Genomic DNA, 26,298 nt, shown 5'->3' on the forward strand with positions numbered 1-26,298 from the left:
TGAGAACACATTAGTAAAAATAATTAATAATTGGTATGTATGAACACAAATAATATCCTAATGGGAAAATCAGTTTTTCTCCACCAAATGCTTCATAAAAAGTTTTGCTTCAAAGTGTTATATTCTAACATATTTAGGTTTATAACTGACTAATTACAGTGGTACCTTGACACACAAGTTTAATTCATTTCATGGCTGGCTCATGCCTCAATTTGCTCGTGTGTCAAATCTAGCGGAGTGTGGCAGAAGCTCGTGATTCAAATATCCACTCATGACTTAAAGCAAAAAATCCCGCGAGTGACTGCTCGTCTCTCAAATTGCTCGTGATTTAAAGTGCTCGAGCATCAAGTACCACTGTATTCTTAATTTTTCTTTTTATAACCTACTCTGGACTACTTTAGGAAGAAGGGGCCTTATTTCCTGTTCAGCAACTCCTCTTCACATGTCAAGTTACCTTAATGGTTTCAGCTTGCCACCCTGGATGCACTCACTTAAATCACATAGTTATTTCCTTTAAATAGATTTGATTCAAGGCACACCTATTACGTTAGACATTAAGTAGGTCGAAAAGATAGTAAAGTAGTCTCTGTCCTTGAGGAATTTATGATCTAGTACTAGAGTCAGCAAATATTGTCAACAAAGGGCCAGATAGTAAACATTTTAGGTGCTGTGGGCCAGACGGTCTCTGTCACAACTACTCGACTGTGAAGTTGTGGTGCAAAGGCATCACCGACGAATATATAAACAAGAGTGTGGCTGTGTTCCAATGAAATCCCTATCCAACATGAAGAAGCAGAGAAGTACATTGAATAGTACAGGGTGGGGTGAAAGCAGATTTAGAGTTGTGAGTACATGAAACACACAGTTTATTCTTGTATTACTATTTATTAATTATTGCATTATTTGCCATAGGAATGCCTGTAAACCTACTTTTGCCTCATCCTGTATATGTGTTGCAAAGATAACCAGAAGCAAGTCTTTGTCAGTGAAGGGAGATTCATATCTTAATACCTGTTTTATAAAAAACAATGTATGATTTAAGAGAGGCAGCAATATTTGAGTTGACATATTAGCCTGCCCTGTGGTGGCGCAGTGGATAGAGCGTGAACCTGGAACACTGAGGTCATAGGTTCAAAACCCTGGGCTTGCCCAGTCAAGGCACATACGGGAGTTGGTGCTTCCTATTCCTCCCCTTTCTCTCTCTCTCTCTCTCTCTCTCTCTCTAAAAATAAAAAAAGAATAAATAATTGAGTTGATGTGTTAACATTTGATAGCATTAAAATAAGCAGAAATGACAGCAGAAGGCCTGAAATAACTATCAGAGATGAGTCAGCACTGCAGATTTGGGGGATGAAATAGTCGTATTTATTTATTGGCATGTGGATTATATACACAAGTGAGGTGAGAAATAGGCCTTTGGATTCCCCTGGACAGAAATAATGTCTTCTTTTTCTAGAGTGGTTAAGCTCCCTCCTTCAGTCCTTTACCTCATTCTGTCTTATACTATGGTTATTTTTTCACTTCTCTTTGTTCTCTACTAGACAATCCTCACAGTTAGGGCAATGATTAATACGGCTCCTTTTTGAACCTCCACTGTTTCTAGCATAGAGATGGAACCCAACAGCCGAGCAATACTGTCTGTAGAATTAATCAGTGAAACCATCCACTTCAGCCCAAACCTTTTGGGCTTACTAACTAGACCGTAAGGCCCTGCAGAGATAGTTTATACCCTAGCTGACTGACAAGGAGTGAAATGCTCACTTGTTACAACAGTAACACCTTTATTTTTCAACAACAAGAGTTTTGGTAACAAATCTTGCAATTGTTCATGGGTTATTTCCTTTTATTCCTTCATCATGTAAATTCGACCATAATTAGTAGCCACTTGAAATACAGCTTCTAAGTTGTAATTCTCCACAGTCTATTTCAAGGGGAAAATCCATACAGATAAGTACTGGGGTTTTATTTTTTAATCAAAAGGTTAATTAAGTGAATTAATCTTTATGTTTGAATGCATTTTTATGTGGAATTTCAAATAAATAATTTAAGTGGGTTAAAATCAAATTGGTGTAGTATTAAAATGAATAATAAAGCTTAGGAAATGAATAAGAATCTTATGTGTTCTATTAATTATGCAACAGCAGACAAAACTGCCTACGGCAAGCTTAACCTGAGAAGACAGGAAAGCTGATAAAGATTCGCAAATCCTCCTAAAATTGCTATATCTCCATAGAAATCATTTTGTAAAATGTATAATGTTCCATGAAGACATATTTTTGAGCATGTCTTCAAAGAAAAGTACTAAGCAGTTAGCATTTAAATTAACCTTCTGAATTACAATGGCAGTAAATAACTGTAGAATCATACATCAACTTTGTCATGTCCACTAAGAAAATGAAGATAGACAGCAAAAATAGAATCTGAGTACACAGATATGGCTGAGAGAAGAGGCCCAAAATCATTTAATGAAGACATTCTCTGTGCAAACAGTGACACCATCTACCAGCAGGACCTGTTTATATAACACAGCTGTGTGTCTGGGAGATTGCATAGGTGGTGGCTTATGAGCATGAACCTTTCTTTTGCTAGTCAATGTCACCAATAAGCAAATATTTAAGGGAAGAAATATGAGGGCCAGAGTCCGTGTAACTATTCAGAAGAAAATGGACTGTGAAAGGGTAATGTACACTTCAAAATATCAGAATATAAGACAAGTTCTGTCATGGTCTTCAACAGTCTCTGGAGAAGTGTTAATTTGTTCTTTATGTGAAATTAATCAGGTCATACAAAATGTGTGTCTGTTATCTCTATTGGAAACAATTCCTAGGGAAGAGTTTTGAATATGTCTCCCACCTAGAAATCATGGGAATCAAATATTGCTGTTTGAATTGGAAGCAAAGAGATACTTTTACCTAGTGCCTATGTAGAATCACTGCTCCTGGTCTTCCCTGTCCATATTAGGACTGGGTTTAGAAAAAAAAGAAAGAAAATCATAATGAGAGGGTTATGTCAGAGGGACATAAGAGTCAACTGAATGAGTTCCCAGTGGCCAAAGTTAGACCAATTTAAGCAAAAAAATAAATAATGTAGTATTGGATTATAGCCCATATCATAAAATAAATATCCATGAGTCCATACTGATATAAATAAATGATTGGATAAAAATAGTTAAGGACAGTAGACAAATTTCCTGTGCAGAAGTATTCTAAATAATTTATGTATATATTTTACCCTCAAGAAGGTGGAGTACAATTCTTCTCTTAAATACAGGTTGTGCTTAGTGACTTCCAAAGACTGTATAGGAAGGGAAAAAAAGGATAACTTCACAGTGAAAAAACCTGACAAACATTACCTCAGCCAGAAGATAAAGGTCAACATCAAGAATGTGGGGGTTACAGGAGGGAAAGTGCGTGGGGAGGTGGAGGAGAGGACGGGGGATAGATGGTGATGGAGGGACACATGACTTTGGGTGGGGAACACACAATGAAATATACAGATGATGTGTTATGGAATTGTATGCCTGAAACCTGTATAATTTTATTAACTGATACCACCCCAATAAATTTAATTTTTTTAAAAGAAAAACATTTATTGCTAAAAAAGGAAACAGTGATAAGTAATGTTGATGGTATATACCCTTGATAAAATATGATGAGAAGGGTATTTTAACTCTGTCGTCTTCCTCCCCAAAACCCATACCACTGGTAATCTCAAGAAAAATATCAGATAGTTTCTAACTGAGGGACATTCTATAAAATGCCTAATCAATAAGCCTCAAAACAATCTAGGTCATAGAAAACAAATCTGAGAAACTGTCACAGCAAAAAGGAGCCTAAGGAGAGACAGTAACTTAATGTAATATGGTATCCTGGATGGGACACTTGAAGAACAAAAAAATTAGGTAAAAACTAAGGTACCACAATTGGTTCATTAGGTGCACAAATGTAGCATACTAAAGTTAGCCATTAACATTACAGAAAATTGGGCATAGGGTGTATGGAAAGTATCTGTGTTACCTTTGCTGCTTTCTATAAATCCAAAAGTATTCTAAACTTTTAAAAATATTTTAAAAAGTGATATCTATTTTAAAGCAACTAAAATGTCTTATAGAATCTAAGAATGGATATGTGCCTGGGCATCAAACCTGGATTAGAGAGATGGACAGAATATGGAAATCCCCTATCGAAATTAGAGACTTAATTTATTCTATTCCCTTTACTCTTTTTTGTCTCTTATCAACACAGGGTACAAAACCTGGCCATAGACAGTGCAGGGATGTTCGTGTTGTATAATTTTAGGGACCTGAGGAGGGACTGCTCTCTCCTCTTCTAGCCTATTTGTAAATTCCCAGAGGAAAGGAATTCAGGACACAATTCCACTTCTCTTTCCATTAGTTGTGATAGATAGGTTCAGGGGAAAGCCTCTGCTTAGCCTAGCTTAGTCTGTCTGTTCACCCGGACAAATCAAGTTCCACCAAGGAAATAGCATTTCATGCCCAGAGACTCTCCCTCGTGGATGATGGAGAGGAGCCCTAGGGAGGTAGGGGTGTAGAAGAGGAGTTTCTCACCAGGTAGAGAGCAGAAGAGAGGGCAGGGGAGCTCCCAACCAATGAAGAAATGGACATAAAGCATCTAAGCCTGAGGTCGACGGGGGTGGCACAAACAATATGAAAAATAAATATTCAGCACATTTGAAAATGCACAGATCTAAAATCCCTCATCCACACTTGCAAAATCCCCAAAGCTCTGAAAGCCAAAAGGTTTTCATAGCTCATTTGGCAGCAAACCTGTCCTGAACTGATGGGAGGCTAATTACAGGCTCTACATACTCAGTGTGAATATTCATATGATTTGCCAAAGAAATGTTAATGCATTTGATTATAAGGTCTTCCGTAAGCCCCACTAGGAGTAAGTAATATGTAATTAATTGTATATGTTATAGTATTAAAAAGACCTGAAAAAGTCTGAATTATAGTGCTTAATTGTACCCATTGGTTTCATATAAGGGATACACATATAATAGTACATATATTGAAAAACATAAATATCAATTTTTATGTAGTTCTGGAAACAAGAGTCACAAAAATAAAAACCATATGAAAAAGAAAAAAAAACCTTTAAAAATACTGAAAGGAAAATACACAACATCTATGTGAGTTTTAGAAGACAGGCTAACTCTATTAATAGTAATACTTCATTTATACGCAATGTTTCCAGTTTTCAAAGCAATTTTATGTTATTTTTTTTAATTATCAAAACTTCTAGGACATAAGCAGGGCAAATACTATTGTGGCCATTTGTGGATAAGAGAGAGGTATTCAGAAAAAAGTTTATTAGAGAAAGTGTAGGGTCTCAGTCGCATGTCTCCTAACAACTTACTCAATGCCGTTGAACTCTGGTGCTGTGTCAGATGGAAAGGGATTATTGAGTTGGCATTTTCAGCACGTGTAGGTAAAAGCAAACCACAGCTATTTAATATGTGGTTTCTTTGACGTTTTGAGTACTTTGAAAATGAAGATTTCCCAAGGATCCTTGGGGAGGGTAGTGGTGAGGCAGTCACCTGCAATAGGATAAAACAGGTTCAGATTTTCTTGGCTCTGAATCCCTTGTGAGTGTATGTGCCCTTGGTCAAGCCAGTTATGATGATAGCTACCATTTAAGGCTGTGGTAGGGTCTTTCATAATATAGTCCATAAGTAAAGTCTTTACATGGTACATTCCATAAAAGATAGTTCTCTTTTCCTTCAAACTCCTTGTCTATCTTTCTCAGGAAGTCAAACTTTCCTTCCCAGGTAACACTTAATGGGAATCACACCCCCAATACTGACAGAAATGTGAAACTGTAGACCGTACACCTCATGAAGGCAGAGACCCCACCGTGTCCCCAGCATATGAAGCAGCTGTTGAATCTGTATCTGTAGAATGAATAACTAGAGGAGGAGTGGGAACTTCCACAGCAGGATATCCCACATCAGAGACAGGAAAGCCTCAACATTTAATTACGTGATTTAACACATTTGGGAAAATTCCCTCATGCACTGCAATTATTTATGGATTTTGCTATTCAGTGACAATGCTTTTTCTATTTCAGTGTCAGTATAGGAAGCCCAGGGACAATTGTTAAAGCCAGTTCTTCAGTTCTGAGAACTGTTCCCCTCTGCTTTCTAGTCCTCAGTGCTACTCATCATTAGCAATTATGAGACTTGTGTTGCCTTTGTAAGATTCTAAATTCTCACAAATGCCCCAAAGCCCCACAAAAAAGATTGAAATCAGTCTAAACTTGAGGAGAGCTCAATCCTATTTCAATAAATCCCCACTTGTTTGTTCTTTTTATCTTTAATCTGAATGCTTCTATACAGATTTTAAAAAACTTGTATTACTTTGCAGAGTATTTGTAATAATAAAAAGAGCTGCTGAAGCTCAAACAGGTGTCAAAATAGTCACAGCAAAACATGTTAGTATGATGAATCGAACAAGTATATTCTGTATATGAACTCTACATATCTGGTATCCTATCATTATTTTAATATTGAAGTTCAATTTTAGCTCCTAATTGGAAGAACATTTTGCAACTCTGTTTCCATGGTGTCTTCCTCTTTGCATACTCATAGTATAGTAACACCCAACCCAAACCACAGTGTGCACATTTTAAATGGATATACATTCTAATGCTTGCTTTCATTGAATATTTGTTTGTGGTAAGAAGGAAGATGGAAAGGAGGAGAGGAAGGAAAGGAGGAGAAAGAGAAGGAAGCCTCAAACTGCCAATTGCTTTGCCAAGAGATAGGCAATATATACCAGGCATTTTTTTTTCTGAAGCTGGAAACGGGGAGAGACAGTCAGACAGACTCCCGCATGCGCCTGACCGGGATCCACCCGGCACGCCCACCAGGGGGCGACGCTCTGCCCAACAGGGGGCGATGCTCTGCCCCTCTGGGGCGTCGCTCTGTTGCGATATACCAGGCATTTTTAAGGAAGGAAGTACTCAATGCTTCCACATTTTGTTTGGAAGATGCCTAGAATTATGTGGTAAACTCATCATAAGAGAAATGATCAACAAGTGTATTGCTTGCACCATTAGGAAAAGAATATCATGCAAATAAAAAGAAAAGGGGGGAAAAAAGCTAAAATGTCCTGTTCAATCACAGGTAAAAAACTTTCCCAGGCCGAAATCTTTCTTTTTTATTGGAGAAAAAAAACACATACATTAAAATGCTTAAAATTCCCTACTGTTAGGTATACTGCCCAATGAATTTTTACATATATATATACTTTATGTCAAGATATAGAATATTTCCAGTGCCCTAAAAGTTTATTTTTTTCATGGTCAACACCTTTCCCCAGAAGTAACTACTGTTCTGACTTATTTAACTATTGATTAGTTTTGCCTCTTCTTGAATTTCATATAAATGGAATTATACATTATGTATTTTTTATGACTGGCCTCTTTGACAGATCCTAATTTCTGTGGGATGTATCCATGTTGTTTGTATAGCTATAATTTGTTCCATTTTGTTGTCCATTCTCCTGCTGATAGGCATCACTTCCAGGTCTCAGGCTATTATGTGTTAAATCTGCTATGAATGTTTGATACATAGCTTTCACGGACATTTATCTTGAGAATATATTGATGAGTGGAATTTCTGGGCTACAGGTATGAATATGCTGGCTCCAATATATATTGACAGTGTTCCCAACTGATTGTCACAATGTATGAGAGTTCCAGTTGCTCCACATTGGTGTCAACACTCATTATTGTCAGTCTTTTTTCATTTTGACCATTCAGATGTTAAAGGTAGCTCGTTGTGGTTTTAACTTGCATGCCCTAATGACTAAGGATGATGAGCACTTTTCATATGCTCATTTGCCATTTAGTTATTTTTTTTTTGTTCTAAAGTGGTTATTGCAAATTTTTGCCCATTATGTTATTACTCAACCATAATTTTTTATTTAAACTCTATTATCCAAGTACTCTATTGAGTGCTACATTATTTCAGTAAACTAACTTAAAGAGGTTTCTCAGGGGTGATCATTTTTGTCTTTTTAGAAGTTCTCGGTTGTGTTTTCAAAAACAGTGATTTCAAAATGACTGTTTTTTTTTTTCCACGTGCAGTAATACTACATGGTAGGAGGATTACTATCCTGCATATATTGTCAGAAGTGAGTAAAATCCCTTACGGTATAGTGGTTCAGAGCATAGACTGGGTTCAGCTCATATGATATTGGTTGTATTTACTTGCCTCTGATACCTCATTTGTACAATGGGAACAGGACTTGCCCCATAGTGTTGTGGAGATCATTGGGTTAACCTATATAAAGCTCTTAGAGTATTGTATAGTGTTCAGCAAGCCCCGAATAAGGACTGGTTATTGATAACATTTCTTGTGCCAAATTAAGCCCTCATTGTGTCTGTTTAATCAAGAGAAGGTTAAAACATTATCTAATGAACTGGGGGAAGCACTCACATGTGGATCTTGACCACTCAAACAAAAACTAGGAGATTGGGTGGGAATCTGCACAACTCACTGTGTGAAATGATTACTGAAGCCTGTTGAAATGTTCTTTCTGGTCCATTGGGCTTTGAGGGCCCAGCATATACCTAATGGCTCCTTTGGTGTATGAGTTTGGAGGGGTCAGGCCAAATTATACATATTTATAACTTGTAAATGGTTCAGTATGGCTCTGAACAGGAACTAAAAGATTTAGGATAAAAGGGGCAGCTCCTCTTCCGGGCAGCCCAGAACACAGGAACACTTAATAAAAAGGATGCCACAAAGATTATTTAATAAAATCTATAATGTACTCTTATAAAGGTTATATACTCAAGGACATTCAAGTAGCCAGAAAGCACACATCAAATGTGAACAGGGAGAAACTGCCTAAGTAAGAGAATTTCCTCTCACTCAATGGTTTAAAGGGAGCAGTGGGCTTTCTTTCTCATTAAGTTCATCTGCCTAGGTTACGTGCCTGGCAGTTCCCCTACTAATGAGAATCTGCTCTTCCCAATACTGGAAGAGGTAAGTCTTTATCCCTACCCCTTTGCATGTGTCAGTGTCATGTCAGAAACAATTTTTCAGGAAAGAGACATTTCAAGGCACAATCAGGTATGATCATTCAGTCACGCAGCTCTTCAGTCATCTGATGCAATGAGAACAGGGGGCAATGGTGATTGACTGTTCCTGCTGACTCATTAGATTCAGAAGGAAATCACATTCTTCATTATTCACCATCGTCAGGATGTTAGCTTCCTATAAATGTTCACATAACAGTGTGCAATGATTTGCACTCGGTTGTGATTTTATTGTACAATTTGTTAAGTTATGGCTACATGGACTTCTTGCTATGTATAAGTCCATTGAGCAGGTAATCATTTTTATTTTGCTAAGATTTTTTTTTAAACTTTCTATTTCTTGGATTTTAAAAAAATGATTCTTGAGAATTACTTGGTTCAAATGAAAGACATTCCTGGGATCTTTCCCATATACTTATTGACATGGTGTGGTAGGCAGAATTCTAAAAACGCCTTTCCACATCCGACAACCATCATACAGAATGAGCTAATAAAATGGGTATTGTTTTTAAGCCACTAAATTCATGATAACACGTTACAGGACAATAGAAAGCTAATATACCTGATTTCTTCTCTTTACATTCTTTTAAATGAGCAATAGAGGGGGATTGGGTAAAGAAAATGAAAAGGTCTGAGAAACACCCATGGATTAATTCAAGTTATTAGAGGTCATGGCGTAATCTGAAGAAGAAGAGGCTCCAATTAACACCATCTTGATAGTAATTATCATAATATAATTGGGGCAAGGAAAACAGTCTTCCGTGGAAGCACAAGAGACTTTGGCAGGTCCTGGGTTTGACAATCATTTCATCATTTGCCCTCAAACTTGAATCATACCAGGAATGTCATTTTGCTTTTTGTGCTTCCCTTTTCTCCTGTAGAGATATGGCCAAGGTCAGAAGTGCCATGACAGCCCCATAAGTGAATTGGGATTGTGCATTATTGTCACCAAACACAACATAGGTGTCACATGTTAGAAAAGTGAAAGGTGGGAAGTGGTGATACAGAAAAATTTTTTTTTGAAATTTCCAGAATTACAACAGAGTGCAATATGTGGATGTGGATTCAGGAATCTTGGATGAGAAAGAGGATAGAAGTATGAGTCCCGTTAAAGTAGGATGTGTGGGATCTACTTCTACATTCTCTACAACACTTAGGGACAGCCCTGCCCACCCTCTACTCTGGTGTGGATTATCCCGTCAGATTCCGCTTCCCCAGCTGTGGCACCAGTCTTGCTGGATTTTCTCCATACTCCTGACCTCCTCTGCCATTCTCATCTGTGGCCAGCAGGACAGCCCTTTCAGTTCTCAGCACAGATACTTTTTTTCAGAGATTCCCCCGATAGTACCTAAATGACACTCTTCTTTCTGATTTCTAGAGTCCTCTCCTCACTAGAACTCATCTCTTGCTTTGTTTAATGGAAAACTGGAGATTCGATAGACTAATGCGATAATCAAAGAAATAAAGTGGATTATTTTTAGGAATAGAGAAATTGAGGATCATGAATTTTAGTAAACTAATGGGGACAATGTAGATATTTGGAAAGTTCTTCTTTCAAATAATATTCTAAGCTTTCTAAAAAATATACAGTGTTGTATGTCTGTGTTTTTTTAATGGGGACAAATGTGGAATCAAAGCCTGTTAGTTCAAGCAAGGTAAAAGAGTATGGCATTCCCTACAGCCAATATCTCAAAAGGGAAAGCCGAGGGCATTGAACCAGTGTAATTTATTTTACAGTCATAACTTAGTGGGGTTTTTTGCTGATATAAGACTTCATAGGATGGATTTTATTTATCTTTTTTAATTAATATGCTTAAAAAAGAAACTAGAAGTCTCCTTGGTCTACCAAACAATCAATTTTATTTCCTACCTCAGTGAGTGGTTCTAAATTGTTTCAAGTATTGCTCTATCCTTAAACATTTTAACTAGTCATACTAAATGCTGATTTGAGGGAAAGGACAGGATAAGATAATTCCATTCAGTGTTGACTTTTGGCTTTATAGTTTGATAAAACCAATTTTTTTCTTGTTTGTTTATACTGTACCTTTCTAGGGCTAACCTCTAGTACTAATCACAACAGGTTAATGAGGGTTGTAGTTTTTATTGTTCAATCTCTGAAAACATATTAGTGCTTAAGCCTTCATCTTCATGTAAAGAATTTTAATAGTGGCATAAGTAAAAATGACCTGAACAAATTTCCTATATGGACATTAATGAGAAATATTGATTTTATACAACTGATATTACTTCCATGATACATAGCAATAGCATAGAGAGATAAAAGTGAACAGCAAATTTCATGCTTGCTCTGCCTATGGTTTGATTACTAGGCTTGGGCAGATAGAAGATAATTGCAAGGTAGAAGATGTATATTTTCCTTGATTTGAGCCATAGATTTTCTTCAACCACAGAAGTAATAAATATGCTTCCTTTTCTTATACTAGTAAAGACAAACAATTAATGCCTCCATTTTTCTCTTCTCCATTTCTGATGGCTATATGTGCTTCATATTCTTACTGAGTTATATTTGTCAAGCTCTTTCTCTGGGATGGGAATTAAGTTATATATTTGGCAATAGGAAACTGAGAAAAATATGGAGAAATGACTAAACTATATTTTTTGTCTTTCTTCTTTGAGCTCTAAGTAGACACTGTGCACACATGTGTGCAAATAGCAGGTTCATTTTTTTCAAAGCAAAATACTTTGAACTAGATCCAAACAGAACACAGCTCTCAATCCATTATCTTGCCTCTTTGTAATTAGCTAAAGGAAAAACTAGAACAAGAACTGATCACAGCTATTGGAACAAAGTCCACCTGGGGCTTGCTGGATTTGGTGCAATATTAGGTGCCTGGTTTTCCCATAAAGTGAGATAGATGTGTTTTGAAAAACAGTTCCTCTACCTTCCAACTTGACTTTAGAACTATGCCATTAAAGCCATCCCTCTGGAATAAGTGGAGACAATTGGACAGTGCTCCAGAAGATCATGATTGAAGAATTAGGGAGGGGAATTTTAGTAACAAGAAATAAAAGTAACCGATTCAATTGCATGCTTATTGTGTACAAAGCACTGTGCCAAAAGTGATTTATACACATATTATATTATCTAATGCTTAACACAACCCTATTTGGTGAAGGCACTATTATTACAGTTGAAGAAATTTGGCTTACAGAGATTTATTGCCTAGACTTAGATTGACTGGCCAGTAAGGGACAGAGACAAGATTATTTTTTAGACAGGTAAGAGTCTAAAGGCACATGCTTTCTGGGTCTGTTCTAGGTTCCTTTAATTCAGTTAATTAGTATACTGTACTTATATTGACTTCATACTTGGTACTAAGCAATGTAATAAATTCTGTAAGTGATTAACTCATTAAACCCTTTAATTAACTAATTTAATCTAACAACAAATGAAGTAAGGCTTTTCAGTAGTCTATTTCACAGTTTTCCAAACTAAGGCAAAAAGAAGTTCAACAACTTGCAATCATCATAAAGGAAGTATGGCAGAGGTGGAATTTGAATTCAAAAAATGTTATACTGTAGGCTGTGCTTTTAACCATGGTCTCTCCTTTTGTCATTAAATTACTAACTTGAACTTTCCCCAAGTGAGGGAGTTGGGAAAGTAAATTGAATCTGAGGAGCCAGACTCAGTCTCAGACCAATCCAAATGGCTTGGAAGAGGATAATTGGGATGTGAAGGTGCACTCGTAACAAAGAAGACTAGAGGTGACAGAGTCCAGAGGAGAAGGTTTAACAAAGATGGGGAGGGTTCGTTAGCAACGGAAGCTGGGCAGCCCAGTTGCAGTAATCGCACAGTTTTGTGTAGGGAGGCAAAACCCTTTGATGGTGGTGAAAATAGAAAGTGACTGCCTACTCAGCTTCAACTTTCCTTTCCTGCCATCTGTATCCTGGACCTCATAAGAAAAAAAACAGTGACAGCCACTTTTAGGCCAGGTTTTCACAACTGCAAAAGCCTGAGTAAATTGGGGGAAAAAAGTCACCATTCTCCTTCATATTAACTTTAGAAAACCTGACACAAGGAAGCATGAACAGATGTTGGACATTGCACACAGGGATCCCAAACCGTCTAATTTAAACATAAAGCAAAACGCAGGGAGGAAAAAGAAGGTGGTATTTAGGCTTGCCTTGGTTATAGGGAGACTCAGGGGGCAAGAACCATTTTGAGGAAATGCCAAAAATATACCTGCCCTAAAACATTCCTCCCAAACACATTTGCCTTCAGCAGTGGGGTTGGTTGATTTCAATAATGATCATAATAGTTTATACTTGTATGATGTGTTAAATTTACATGTTACTTTCCCATCCATTGTATTATTTAATTTCCAGAGCAGCCTTCGAAAGCAGGCAGGACTAGATCTCCTTTGCAAAGAAAACAACTGTAGGCCTGAGCCCAGCTGCCAGTGTGTGAAAGCCCAAGTTGAAATTCAGATCTCATGACTCCTGCTCTGAGGTTATTGAGGCTGAACAGGGCAATTTGGAGGAAGGAGCAACAGGAGAGCCTGCTAACAGAAGAAGCATGGCACAGCCAGGAGAGAAAACTATCAAGGAAAAAATGGCAGAAAGCTAAGGACAAACACAATTTATTTTATTTAAGATAAGGTAGATGGAGGTTTGTGGTTGTGTAAATAAAGGAACACTCACATTGACCTGGTTATTTATCTGGTCATATCATGACAAGGTCCATAAAAGTGTTGGCTTTTGAGATGGATAGGAGATTCTCAAGCAGAAATGAGGTGGACAGAATATTAGGGTGGCTCAGATAATTTGAATAAATATGAAGAGGCAGAAATCAAGGACATAGATGGAGAACAATGCATTACCCAGCGCAATTGCTGCATTGAATGTGTGAAAGGGAATAGCAGAAGATAAAGCTGGAAGGGGGAGATGATATCATAGACACTTCTGAATGTCCAGCTAAATACTTTGATCTTAGTTCAGTAGGCTTTGGAGAACCAATAAAAGTTTATAAATATGGAAGTAACACAATGTCTGCTTCATGGGTTTTTTGTGAGATTTTAATAAAATGTTGATGCAAAAGTGCCTTATAAAAATATGATTTAAGGAATTAATGTTATATAATTGCATTCATTCATTCATTTAGTTCACAAGAATTATTAGAGGCCTTGTTTCTTATCAGGCATGGTCTGTGTAGGCATTTGGTATTCATAAATGAACAGGACCTATCACTATGCACTGAACCTTGCAGTTTACTGGGGAAAATGGACATTTCAATAGTTACAAGTAAGTACTCTCAGGTCAACGTACATATGGTTCTGGGACAGTACAGAAGGAAGGTTTGATGAACACTTCTAGGAAGAGTCAAGAGGAAATGATATCTCAATTGAATCTTGAATAACCATACATCTAAATGTAGGAACTAAAATTATTAACCTCCAAGTACCAAACATAGAAGAAAATATTTGAGATACTGGATTAGACAAAGTTTTCTCAGCCAAATCACAAAAAGCACAGACCATATAAGAAAAAATTGCTAACATGGACCTTATTAAATTTTTAATTGATTTTAAGTAAATAAAAAAGCAAGCCATGGACTAGGAGAAAGTATTTGCAAGACATATAACTGAACAGAAATCTTATCTCCAAAATATAAAAAGAGCCCTTCTTACAAGTCAATAATAAGAAACAACCCAATAAAATGATAAATCAAAAGTTTGAGCAGACACTACAAAGAAAATATACAAATGGCCAATAACCACAAGAAAAGATGCTCAACATCTTTAGTTATTAAGGTAATGTAAAATAAAATCACAATGAGATACCATTAAACAGCCAAAATGCTTCAAATTACAAACACTGATTTTAACCTAATGTTGGTGAGAATGTAGAACAAATGAAATCTCCATGCACTGCTGGTAGGAATTCAAAAATGTTAAAATTCATTTTAAAATATTAAAATTAAAAAAAGAAAATAATATGGAACTGCATTATAAAATTAAAAAGGCACTTAGCATATATAACACAACCACACTACGCCTAAATATTTACCCAGGAGAAATTAAAGCATATGTCTACAGAAGCTTGTATATAAAAATGTTCTTAGTAATATTATCCACAATATTCTAAAACTGAACGCAACTCAAAACAAATACCCATCAATTGTTGAATGAATAAGCACACTGTAGTATATCTATACTATAAACTTGAAGAGTATAAGGACTGGTAGTACTTAAAGAGCTGTAGAATTAAATCTAAATTAAGGCTATGAAGGAGAAAACAGTACCTAATGGCTTTATGCTTTGACAAAATAGCTATAGCACCCCTAGGAAAAATAAGATGATAATGAGGCTCTGGCCGGTTGGCTCAGCAGTAGAGCATTGGCCCAGGGTGTGGAAGTCCTAGGTTCGATTCCCGGTCAGGGCACACAAGAGAAGCTCCCATCTGCTTCTTCACCCTTCCCCCTCTTCTTCCTCTCTATCTTTCTCTTCCCCTCCCACAGCCAAGGCTCCATTGGAGCAAAGTTAGACTGGGCACTGAGGATGGCTCCATGGCCTCCACTTCAGGCACTAGAATGGCTCCGGTTGCAATGGAGCAATGCCCCAGATGGGCAGAGCATTGCCCCCTGGTAGGCATGCCAGGTGGATCCAGGTAGAGTGCATGCAGGAGTCTGTCTGACTGCCTCCCCGCTTCTAACTTTGGAAAAAAATAATAATAATAAAGAGGACAATGAGAAGAATAAGTTCACTACTGAATTATTTAAAAATACTTAAAACAAATTAATATTTAACTTTAAATAAGCATTATTTTAATGCTGAGATTTAAAAAACTTTAAAAAGAAATGTTTAAAGTAAATACACTCAAAGATGCAACATGATATCTTTCTCCCTCATACTTAAGTTTTCTCTGACCTAACCAATCTAATCCCAAATATATATTCCTGTCTGTCTTCTCCTCTATCTCATCAGAAATATATGGATTTTGTTTATTTATGCTAAAATATTAATCATATATAAAAATTGATATCCAAAAATCAGTCTTTAAAACTCTTCATTGTTTTGAATGTTATTTGATGATATGTAATGATTGTTCAATGCATGATTTCTAAATATGCCAAATAGAACACCAAGTTATAGATTCATATGAAACATGATATACCAACCCCAGTAATATTATATTGCATATATTAAAGCATAACAATATTTTCATTTCTGATTATCACAAGACTACTGCACTAATCACCTTCAAGAACTAATAAAACACCAGGGCAATGAAAACAAAATCTAAACACACCATAATTACTACAGGGAAATCTCTGATGATATATTATTATATATAATAAATGACAATTCTGAAAGCTTTCTCAAACTGTGTTTTAATCATGTTTGTCTCCATTAAACCTCTAAGTTAATTAAATAGGCAAACCAACTTGAGACAAGGAATTGATTATCTGTGTAGGACACACTCAACGGAGTAGCAGACATAAAAAAGAATCAATTTTTCTTCGTGGTGTGCAAATTAAGCTCTATTCAGAAAAATAAAATTAACAAAATCCCTGTTCCCTTGGGTTCTTTTGCTCTTTCGGGACATGATAACGAAGTAAATATGGCAGGAAGGGAAAATACATCTAAATGTTTCTTCTACCGTTCACCTTGGGAAAACAAAAATGTCTCGTGTCTCATTAGAGAGAACCTCCAACCACTCCTTTCAGCCTCCTCCCTAATGAAGCCTGGCCATTATGACCTAAGGAGTGAATCTCCTTCTATTCATTAAGGAATTCTAATAGCAATCTATTCAGCATGGACAAAATAAATAGATTGTGCACTGCATTTTTAAAAATTAAACTTTAAACAGCCTTTCCTTTGCCTTGTATTTCACCATGATCTCCTCAGCTCCACCCAATGTCCCCAAGCACAGTAGGGTCTCATTTTCAGTTGCTTCGCCAAAAGAGGAACCAGGAGCCATATTTGCCTGTATTTGTAAGTCTGAAAAAAGCTTAGCTGTGGCATCCCTAGCTTGTTCTCTTTTACATGGGACTTATTTTACTTATTCTAGAATTAGAGAATAGAGAATTCTCTGGTATGTTACTTAACTAAAAATCAAAAGAATATTCTTTTGTGAATGCTGACTCTGAGAAGTGTATTTTTGGGTAGACGGTAGAAGAAATAATTTTTTCTATACCCCTTTTGTTTATTATCTGCATAATGATATCAGTAACACTTTCTATATTCCTGAATATACATGTCAACAGTTTAAATATCATAGTGTAGCATTCACTGTAGAGCACACTGTCTCTGAGATAATTACATGCAAATGTGAATCTATTCTTTATTCTTCTTCTGTTTAAATTGAATAACACCAACACCTTAATCATGTGTGAAAGTAGTATTACTGTTTCATGAGGGAAAAATTTGGTAATAAATGAAGTTCAAGTAGGAACTTTTAAATCATTCCAGACACTATTTTTCCCATACTTTGTAATTCTAAACCTGTGGATAGGGAACAATGTGCTCTTCCAGGTGTAAGGATCAGAGTGTTGAGAGATTTCAAAGTAAAGCTATGCCTTATGTTATATTATAATTGCTTTATACTATAAATTATATAATTAAAATATAACACTATATTAAAATATAAATTTACATGTTATATTAGAACATTTCACTCAGTTATAGTTTACCTCCATGTTACTATATTCAGATATCCCACTATAAAATCAGGTGGGTTGAAATGTAAAACTCCGAAGAACATAACTAACTTGGAACATATGTGATGAACTTTGTTTAACATGTTTTCTCAAAGCTGTCATCCAGTCACTGCTTCACTTGTCTGAACAGAAATCAAATATGGAGGCCCGGACATAAATGAGGGCAGGGTCATCCTGATGTCCTTGAGGTAGAAGAAAGACACCACTCTGTTCTCCCTCTTGGAGTTGTCTCGCCACACATCATCGTTAGTACGTGGACATTTCCACCCCTAACCCATTTTCAGTCTTTGAAATAAGCATCCACTTCTGGTAAAATTATACTCACATGAAGTGCCCTCAGCATATTAGATACTGAAAATATTTGGTAGTGAAGGACACAGTCCCCTGGATTTTCAAGGTATTCCAAAATGGAGGAGAGTGAGAGCTGTTTGGCTAGAAACAAGCAAGTGAGGTGTGCTATCCACACTGATCAGGGGTTATCTGAACTTGGGAATTCTCTGAAAATGGAAGTAAGGGCTTACTTGGGTAAATCCTCAGAATCCCGAAGTTTCATTTTGTAAATGGGAGAAGCTGGGTAACAACAGGCAGGTGAGACCAAAGCCATGCTGGGCTGTTGGGAGCATCAATGATGTGGGGATCGTCTGGGAGGCGGGGAGCAGAGGGTCTCTATTACTCTTGTGATGGTGGCTTCCCCTTCTTCTTCCTGTGCTCTGGAAAAGGACACCTAGAATGAACCTCACTTCATTTCCTTTAAGCCACCCCTAATTTGCTCCTTGCTATATCAGACTCCCTTAAGAAATCTGCTATTCTTTTTTAAAATTTTTTTAAATTTATTCATTTTAGAAAGAAGAGAGAGAGAGAGAGAGAGAGAGAGAAGAGAGAGAGACAGAGAGAGAGAAGGGGGGAGGAGCAGGAAGCATCAACTCCCATATGTGCCTTGACCAGGCAAGCCCAGGGTTTCAAACTGGTGACCTCAGCATTTCCAAGTCGACGCTTTATCCACTGCGCCACCACAGGTCAGGCCAAAATCTGCTATTCTTGATGAAAATAATCCAAGCAGGGGGCTCCTGTACAAACTCTTTCTGACTCTTCAAGGACCACTCTTCCCCACAGCTGCACTTCTGGATTTGCTTCATTCTTAGAATCAGTCCAGAAGGAGGTTTCTATAGCTTGGCACTACTCATTTTCCATTCTTAGGATATTTTCTTAATTGCTTCCCTCTGCACCCTTCCAGTACTTGCGGGCTGTGTTTTATACCGGGTTCAGTTGCTTGCATTTGTACACTGTTGTTTTTCAATTTTCCCCAAGCTCAATGAAACCTCCCTATGAAACATGGGGTCCAACTGTGTTATGACATGGCTCTCTGCATATTTATACAATGGCTGTACAAAGACTTTATTCTCTAACACGGATCACGTCTTACACTCGGGAACCTCTTTATTATGGCTGAGTACCAGCAGTATCAGCATCACCTACCTAGGAGCTTGTTAGAGATGTAGAATTTCGGGCCCTTTCACAGCTGTACTGCACCACAATCTGCAATTTAACTAGATCCCCTGGTGATTCTGGTGCACTTTACAATTTGAGACACATTGGGCCACAACAGTGGTTTCTGATGCAGGGATTCCATGTTAGTCACATGAACTTTAGAAAATACCAAAGTTGGGACCCAGTCCTACAGATTCTAATTTAATTTGTATGAGGTGAGGTCCTAATATGGGTATTGTTTTTAAGTTTCACATTTATTATATTTAATTGAATTTATTGAGGTGGCACTGGTTAACATAAGTATACAGGTTTCAGGTGCCCGATTCTACAGCATGTCTCTGTACACTGTGTTGTGGTTTCACTTGCTAAGTCAAGTCTCTGTCCATCGCCATTTACCCCCTAGATCCTCCTCCACCTTTCCCCACCCCTGGAAATCACCACACTGTTGTCTTATGTTCATGAGTTTCTTTTCTTTTTTTCTTTTTATCCTTTTTTGCTCAATCCCTCCACTCCCCTCACCCCCCAGCAACAGCTGTCAGCCTGCTATGCAGGTATGAGTCTGTCTCTATTTTACATGTTATTTTGTTCATTAGATTCTACATATGAATGAAATTGTATGGTACTATATTCCTCTGACTGGCTTATTTCACTTAACATAATGTTTTCCAGGTCCAGACAGTTATTTTATAGGGCAGTCACAGCTGAGAAATACATCTCTAGAATAAGCAATATTAAGTAAAGTTTGTATCCTTCAAACTGTATATGTTATACATATATTCATTCAGTATTAGACTAGAAAATCCTTGAGGGCCAAATCCACCTCTTGTACTTTTTATATCTTCCAGATCATCCTTTGTACCATGATTAGCATATGGTGGTCACTCAAATACATGTTCATCATACATGATAGGGTACTAAAGCTAGGAGACAGACAGCTAGGGTTCCTGTCATGACATCTTTGACCTTGGGACGATCACTGAACTTATTGGGAATTCAATTTCTTTGTCAGTCAAATGGAAATGAGTTCCTACTCTAGTATTCATTTATTCATTCACTCAACAAATATTTATGAACATCTATTCTGTTCCAGGTTATATTCCAAGTACTGAGGATACATGCAGTGGTAAATAATTAACACAGGAAAAGCTCTTGTCCTCATAGAACTTTTCTTATAATGAAACATATGAATAACAAACAAGCAAGTGAACAAAAATTAAAGCAGAATAGATGCATAGGTAGCAATAAGTGCTAAGAAAAAGTATAAAGCATAGTCAAGTGTTGGAATGGTAAAATGTTAGGTGCGAATGAGGAGAACTCAGTTAAGTGATCAGAGAAGACTTCTCTGAGAAGGGACATTTGAACAGAGACTTGAATGATGGAAGAAGCAAGCCAAAGATAGGCAGAGAGTGTGCAACAATAAAATCCCCAGGCAGGAACAAACTAAGAGTGGTCAAGGGGTACACAGAGTGCAAGGGCAGTTGCAGCAGGATTCTCTGTACAGTTATTGAAGTATCCGGTAGATTTATTAAAGTCTTGAACTTATCAAAGCTTAAGTGCATATATGGAAAATGTAATTTACCTTAAGGAAAACACATCTTATATTTGGGGCAGCAGAAAAGTAACAAAGAGCCAGAGCACCATCATCACTGACTTACGTTCTCTACTTTTCCACATGGCAGTTTGACTTTGGCATCTGCAGGACTATGCTTCCAAACACGTGCAGAGATAGTATTTCCTACTCTAGGCCATGCCTTGAGTTCAGCAACTTTAGTCCTGATCTCTGGTGTTAATGAAAAGGTCCACTTAGGTACACACTTTAGCGATTTTGTCTCTTCCCCTTTGATTATCAGAGGTCTATGAACTTCTCATAGAACCAGACCAGGAGAATGCCCATCCTCTGGGCCCGATGTCCAGAGTCCTGAAGCATGGCTCTGGTTCCAGACTGTATGAGTCTTTAGTTCCAGCCAAAAAGCAGGACATCATTCTTTTGCTGCTTTCTTCCTTTCTGAACCACTTTTTCAGATGTATAGTTTTATTTATAAAATTCAACTGCTGAAGTGCATCCTATGTTCAGGGATTTATGTCTCAATTATGAGTCCTAAGTGCAAAATCTTGAAGTAAGAATGTAAGTGTCCATTTTGTTCTGTAGATTCCACATATGAGTGAAATCACGTGGTGTTTGTCTTTCTCCGACTGGCTTATTTCATTTAGCATAATGATCTCCAGGTCCAGCTATGCTGTCTCAAAAGGTAAGATTTCTGAGGGAAATGAAGGATAGAGAAAAAGAAATCGGGGGCCAAACAAACAAAATGGACAACACCGGTGACCGCTGTGAGTTGGAGGAGGTGCAGGAAGGTATGAGGGCATAAATGGTGACGGAGGAGGACTTGACTTGGGAGGGCATGTGGACACACAATACGATGTACAGAAATGTGTTGTACAATTGGGCACCTGAAACCTTTATAATTATATTAACTAGTGTTACCCTAATCATTTCAATTAAAAAAAAAAAGAATATAAGCCCTCAAAAAAACAGTGCTTGATGATGATGATCGAAGATGGTGATGACTATGGTCATGGTCATGGTCTTAGGGATGAATGTATCCATGACAGGCCTCCTCTTTTTCACATGCTATTTGGTTCCAGTAGTGAAGATTGAAAACTCATAACATTGACTAACACAAGATAAATTTAATTACATGTCATCTCTCTTCTAAATACCTTTCATGGGTTATCAAATCTGATTTCTACAATTCCCTTATACTTTTAGTTATTGTCATTTTCATTCCCAGGAACCTGAATCATATAGATTTGGTGTAACTTATCCAAAGGCATATAAGAAGTGACCGCAGCATGTTTCAAAGTCCAGACTTTCGTTCCAAAGCCTGAGCTCATAGTCATGTCACTTACCTGTTTGACAAACACCTACTCATTTTATAAAATTCAACTTAAGAGTTTACTCTCTACACAGCTCTCCCTTATCTCCCCCTCGTCAGGTATAACTACCATAGCAAAAACTATATAATTACCATTTTAAGTTCTGTGTCAGGCTCTGCTTAGTGCTGTACTTATGTAATCCTAACAAAGTTAGATTGCCTCCAGGCCAAGCAATAAAATGGTTTTATTCCAAGACCTACACTGTAAAATTAAATTGTAGTTTTCACCTTTACTACATTCTCTCTAAAAACTCCAGGAGAATTACATTGATAACACAGAGTAATACTTCTTAGAATCCCTCCTTCCCTCCCCTTCCATCCCTCCATGCACCCTCCAGCACCCCCTCCGGTCTACAAAGCAGCACATGAGAGCTGCCTTCACCCTTACTTCTTCCAAACTTCTAGAACTCTCTTCCTGAAATCCATCTCAGGATGGCTTTTGTGCTCTCCTCCTTTCCAAATTAATTTTTTGTTCTCACTAGAGTAGCTTTGTATCCTTTCCAGTATCAATCAATATACTATGGTTTAGGCTTCTTTTGCCTTGATTTTGTTTCTACATACTCAATAGGATGAATGCTCAATGAACCAATCTCATCACAGAGGCAGCAGCCCCAGCAATAACGAAGCCTTCTTCTCAGAAGAAAAGGGGGAAAAAAAGACAATGCCCAACTATATATAAAAATTTTGTCCTTGTCATATACACTTTCTCAATTTATTACCACTACTATAGATGGATTTAAATTTTTGCAATTTTAAGATTTTTAAAAAATGAGCATTAACTCATTTACCCAACAGGATAGAGTAAGTTCATGCAGATACAGAAATTGAATCCAGTCTGAATAGATAAAGAGCCCTTGAGGTTAGCCGACCTGACTTTAGGTATGTGACCTAATCCCTTCAATCTCCCTTAAGGGGTCCAGTGTCCTTTAGAACAGGGATCACCAAGCCATGGCTCATGGGCCAAATCCAGCCCATTATCTGTTTTTATAACTAAGATTGATTGGAATGTAGTCACAGTCACTCATTTACATAATGTGCGTGGCTGTTTTTGTACCACAAAAACAGAATGGAGTAGTTGTAACAGAGAAAGTATGGTCCAAACCTAAAATAATTATTATGTGGGCCTTTACAGAAAAACTTTTTCTGATTCCTACTCTAAGATGATTCTTGGCACATCCAACAGTTAACTGGAAACAGGCCAATTCTCTACAAATAGTGGTAAAATAATTTGGTAATTTGATAAATTGTAAATATGGTAAACTGGTCATTCAATGAATTTATTTGTTGCAAACTAGGTTCTGGAAAATTTTTTCAGTCAACAAATTCATTTAAGAAATATTTATGGAATATCTACTATGTGCCAGGTTATCTTGGAATTTATGAGTGAAAAATTCCCACATACTTTTATAGATTACATTCAAGGCAAGAGAAACAGATAATAAACAAGAAACATAAAAAAAAATTGTGTTGTACTTTGGGAGGAATATGTACCATGCAATAAAAAAAAATGGTCAACAGGGGATTGAGAGCCTAAATAGGAGGGATACAATTGTAAAGACTGTGATCAGAATAGACCTCACTGAGAAGATGCTATTGAGAAAAGACTGACTTAAGGAAGGAGAAAGGTACACAGACAACTAGGAAAGAACATTACAGGCAGAGGAAACAGTATGAAGACTTTAAGATGGGAGCAACAAAAAGGACAGTGTGTCTGAAGTAAAGACTGAAGGGAAGGTTAGTATATGAGGTCAAAGTTATTATGGTGGATGGACCGTGTAGGTCCTTGTTGGCCATTGGAATGATTCCAGCTTATTTTCTAAGTGAAACATGGTCCATGGGAGGATCCGAACAGAGAAGAGACATTATACGATTTATATTTTAAAAGATTACCTCAGCTGCTTTATTGATGATAAACTCTGGAAGAACAAGGGAAGATGCAGGGTTACTAGTTAGGAGGCTCCTATAGTCATTCAAGTGAGAGAGGATGGACTTGCTACCCTATTATCTGTATCTGTGTTATGTATATATAATTTGGCTAATCCTTTCACTTTCTCTGATCCCATCCATCACCTTATCCCTCTTCCCTCTGACAGCTGTCCATCTGTTCCCTGTGACCCTGCCTTTGTTCATATTTTGTTCCTCAGTTTATTGTGTTCATTAGATTCCATGTATAAGTGAGGTCATATAATATTTGTCTTTCTCTCCCAGGTTTATTTCACTTAGCATAATAATATCCAGGTCCATACATGCATTTTCAAAAGCCCTTTAGTGGCAATGTTCTGTCTTTCCTATCACTTCAGTTGTATGAAGAGATAATAAACACATTGGCAATCCTACTTCTTGTTATTCTTGATATACGAGAATGACTCATACTGATCCAAAAAGAGTTGTCAATTTCTGGATAAGCTGAATGATCAGAGAAATTAAATTCCAAAGAAAAATGCCAGGAAAATTAATCTATCTGGGAAAAAAATTATAGTTGAAACTATGCCAAGAGAAAAATATAATAAATTCTAGAAAGCAGATAACTTGGCTAAAATTTATTTTTAAAATAGAAAAGATTTATTTCCAAAATAGAAAAGATTTGTCAATACCATCCAGTCTGAATTAAGCACATTTCCATGGATTACTAATAATTTTTGAGCTGAATAATATCTCAAGCCTATGATTTATTAAAATTTGAAACTGTCCAAATAAATATAATACTAATAACTATTTAAATGATCTTGCCCTTTAAAAAAATAATCTTGCCCTTTTGCTTTCCTTTCCTTATCTAAAAAAATTAGGGAATTTCATTAGCTGATGGCAACGTCCGAGAAGATCCAACAGCACTCCTTTGATCAATGAGCTTGGTGATAATTCACAGGTGTTGCAAGCTGACACATTAAGAACTAAAAGAAACAGTACATTTATTATATAACACTGTTTTTGCCACCTTCTCCCATGCATACTTCTATCAGTCACCTTCATTAAATCAAACAGGAAAATGGCATGGATTTAATAAATAAAGAAGGAATGCATGAATGGGTGGTACAAAGTATTATACAATACAGATAAGTCAAACTTGGGAAGAAAGTTTGAACTTGAGTGACAATTTCCAATGGTATTGATTTAATTCTAGTATCCTCAGCAGTTTCTCCCACCAGCAATTTCTCCATCTTTACAAACTTGTGTGAGTTGCACCAGTTTGCTTGCAAGTCCTATTCCCAAAGTTCTACTAACACTATTAGATCAAGTACCCTTGGATCATTATCAAGAAAAGGTGAAATTGTATTTAAAGATCAGCCAAAGAGATTTTTCTAAGACACAACCAACGTGTTTTGTTCTGGTATGAATGTGTGTCTATCATCTGTTCAGATGTTCTTGATGGAAACAACAGCAGTCTCGATCTCCTTGTAACTCACCAGATAAAGTCAACACTGTAACAAACTCTCCTGTGTCCCCTGCTGATTTGCATTCTCCATTTATTATAGTAAATGAACTTTTGTGTGTGTGTGTGTGTGTGAGAGGAGGGGAGAAGTGAGACAAATTCCTGCATGAACCCCTAGCAGGATCCACCCAGCAACCCCTCTGGGGCTGATGCTTGAGTACTGAGCTATTTTTAGCACCTAAGGCTGATGTGCTTGGACCAACCCGAGCTATCCTCAGCACCTGAGGAAGACACTCAAACCAACTGAGCTATCCTCAGCACCTGGGACTGATGCTAGAACCAGTTGAGCCATTGACTACAGAGGGGGAGAGGGAGAGAAGGGGGAGAGAAGTGGAAGAGGAAAGGAGTGAACAGTAGATGGTCACTTCTCTTCTGTGCCCTGACCTGGGATGTCCATATGCTGAGCCATGCTCTATCCACTGAGCCAACTGGCCAGGGCCAATAAACTTTGAAACAAGAGATTCACCCATCCCAAGACTTTCTCACTGATGGAGAAACACACAAGGATATTCTCTTCCTCCTGTACTCCATCTCTCTCTCTCTCTCTCTCTCTCTCTCTCTCTCTCTCTCTCTCTCTCTTTCTCTCTCTCTCTTACACACACAAATTGTAGCAAAAACAGAATTATATCGTATAATTTAGACCAGTGGCAGGCAAACTCATTAGTCAACAGAGCCAAATATCAACAGTACAATTAT

General features: G+C 37.2%; 1 protein-coding gene and 1 pseudogene across 2 annotated transcripts in view; both read left to right on the plus strand.

Annotated features, from left to right (window-relative positions):
• GLRA2 (glycine receptor alpha 2) overlaps window positions 1-26,298 on the plus strand; it is a 180,965-nt gene that overhangs the window by 97,588 nt on the left and 57,079 nt on the right. The window lies entirely within an intron of this gene.
• On the plus strand, window positions 18,156-25,571 carry LOC136385935 (P2R1A-PPP2R2A-interacting phosphatase regulator 1-like; annotated as a pseudogene).

This window comes from Saccopteryx leptura, chromosome X (genome assembly GCF_036850995.1).
Source record: "Saccopteryx leptura isolate mSacLep1 chromosome X, mSacLep1_pri_phased_curated, whole genome shotgun sequence".
Taxonomy (NCBI): Eukaryota; Metazoa; Chordata; class Mammalia; order Chiroptera; family Emballonuridae; genus Saccopteryx; species Saccopteryx leptura.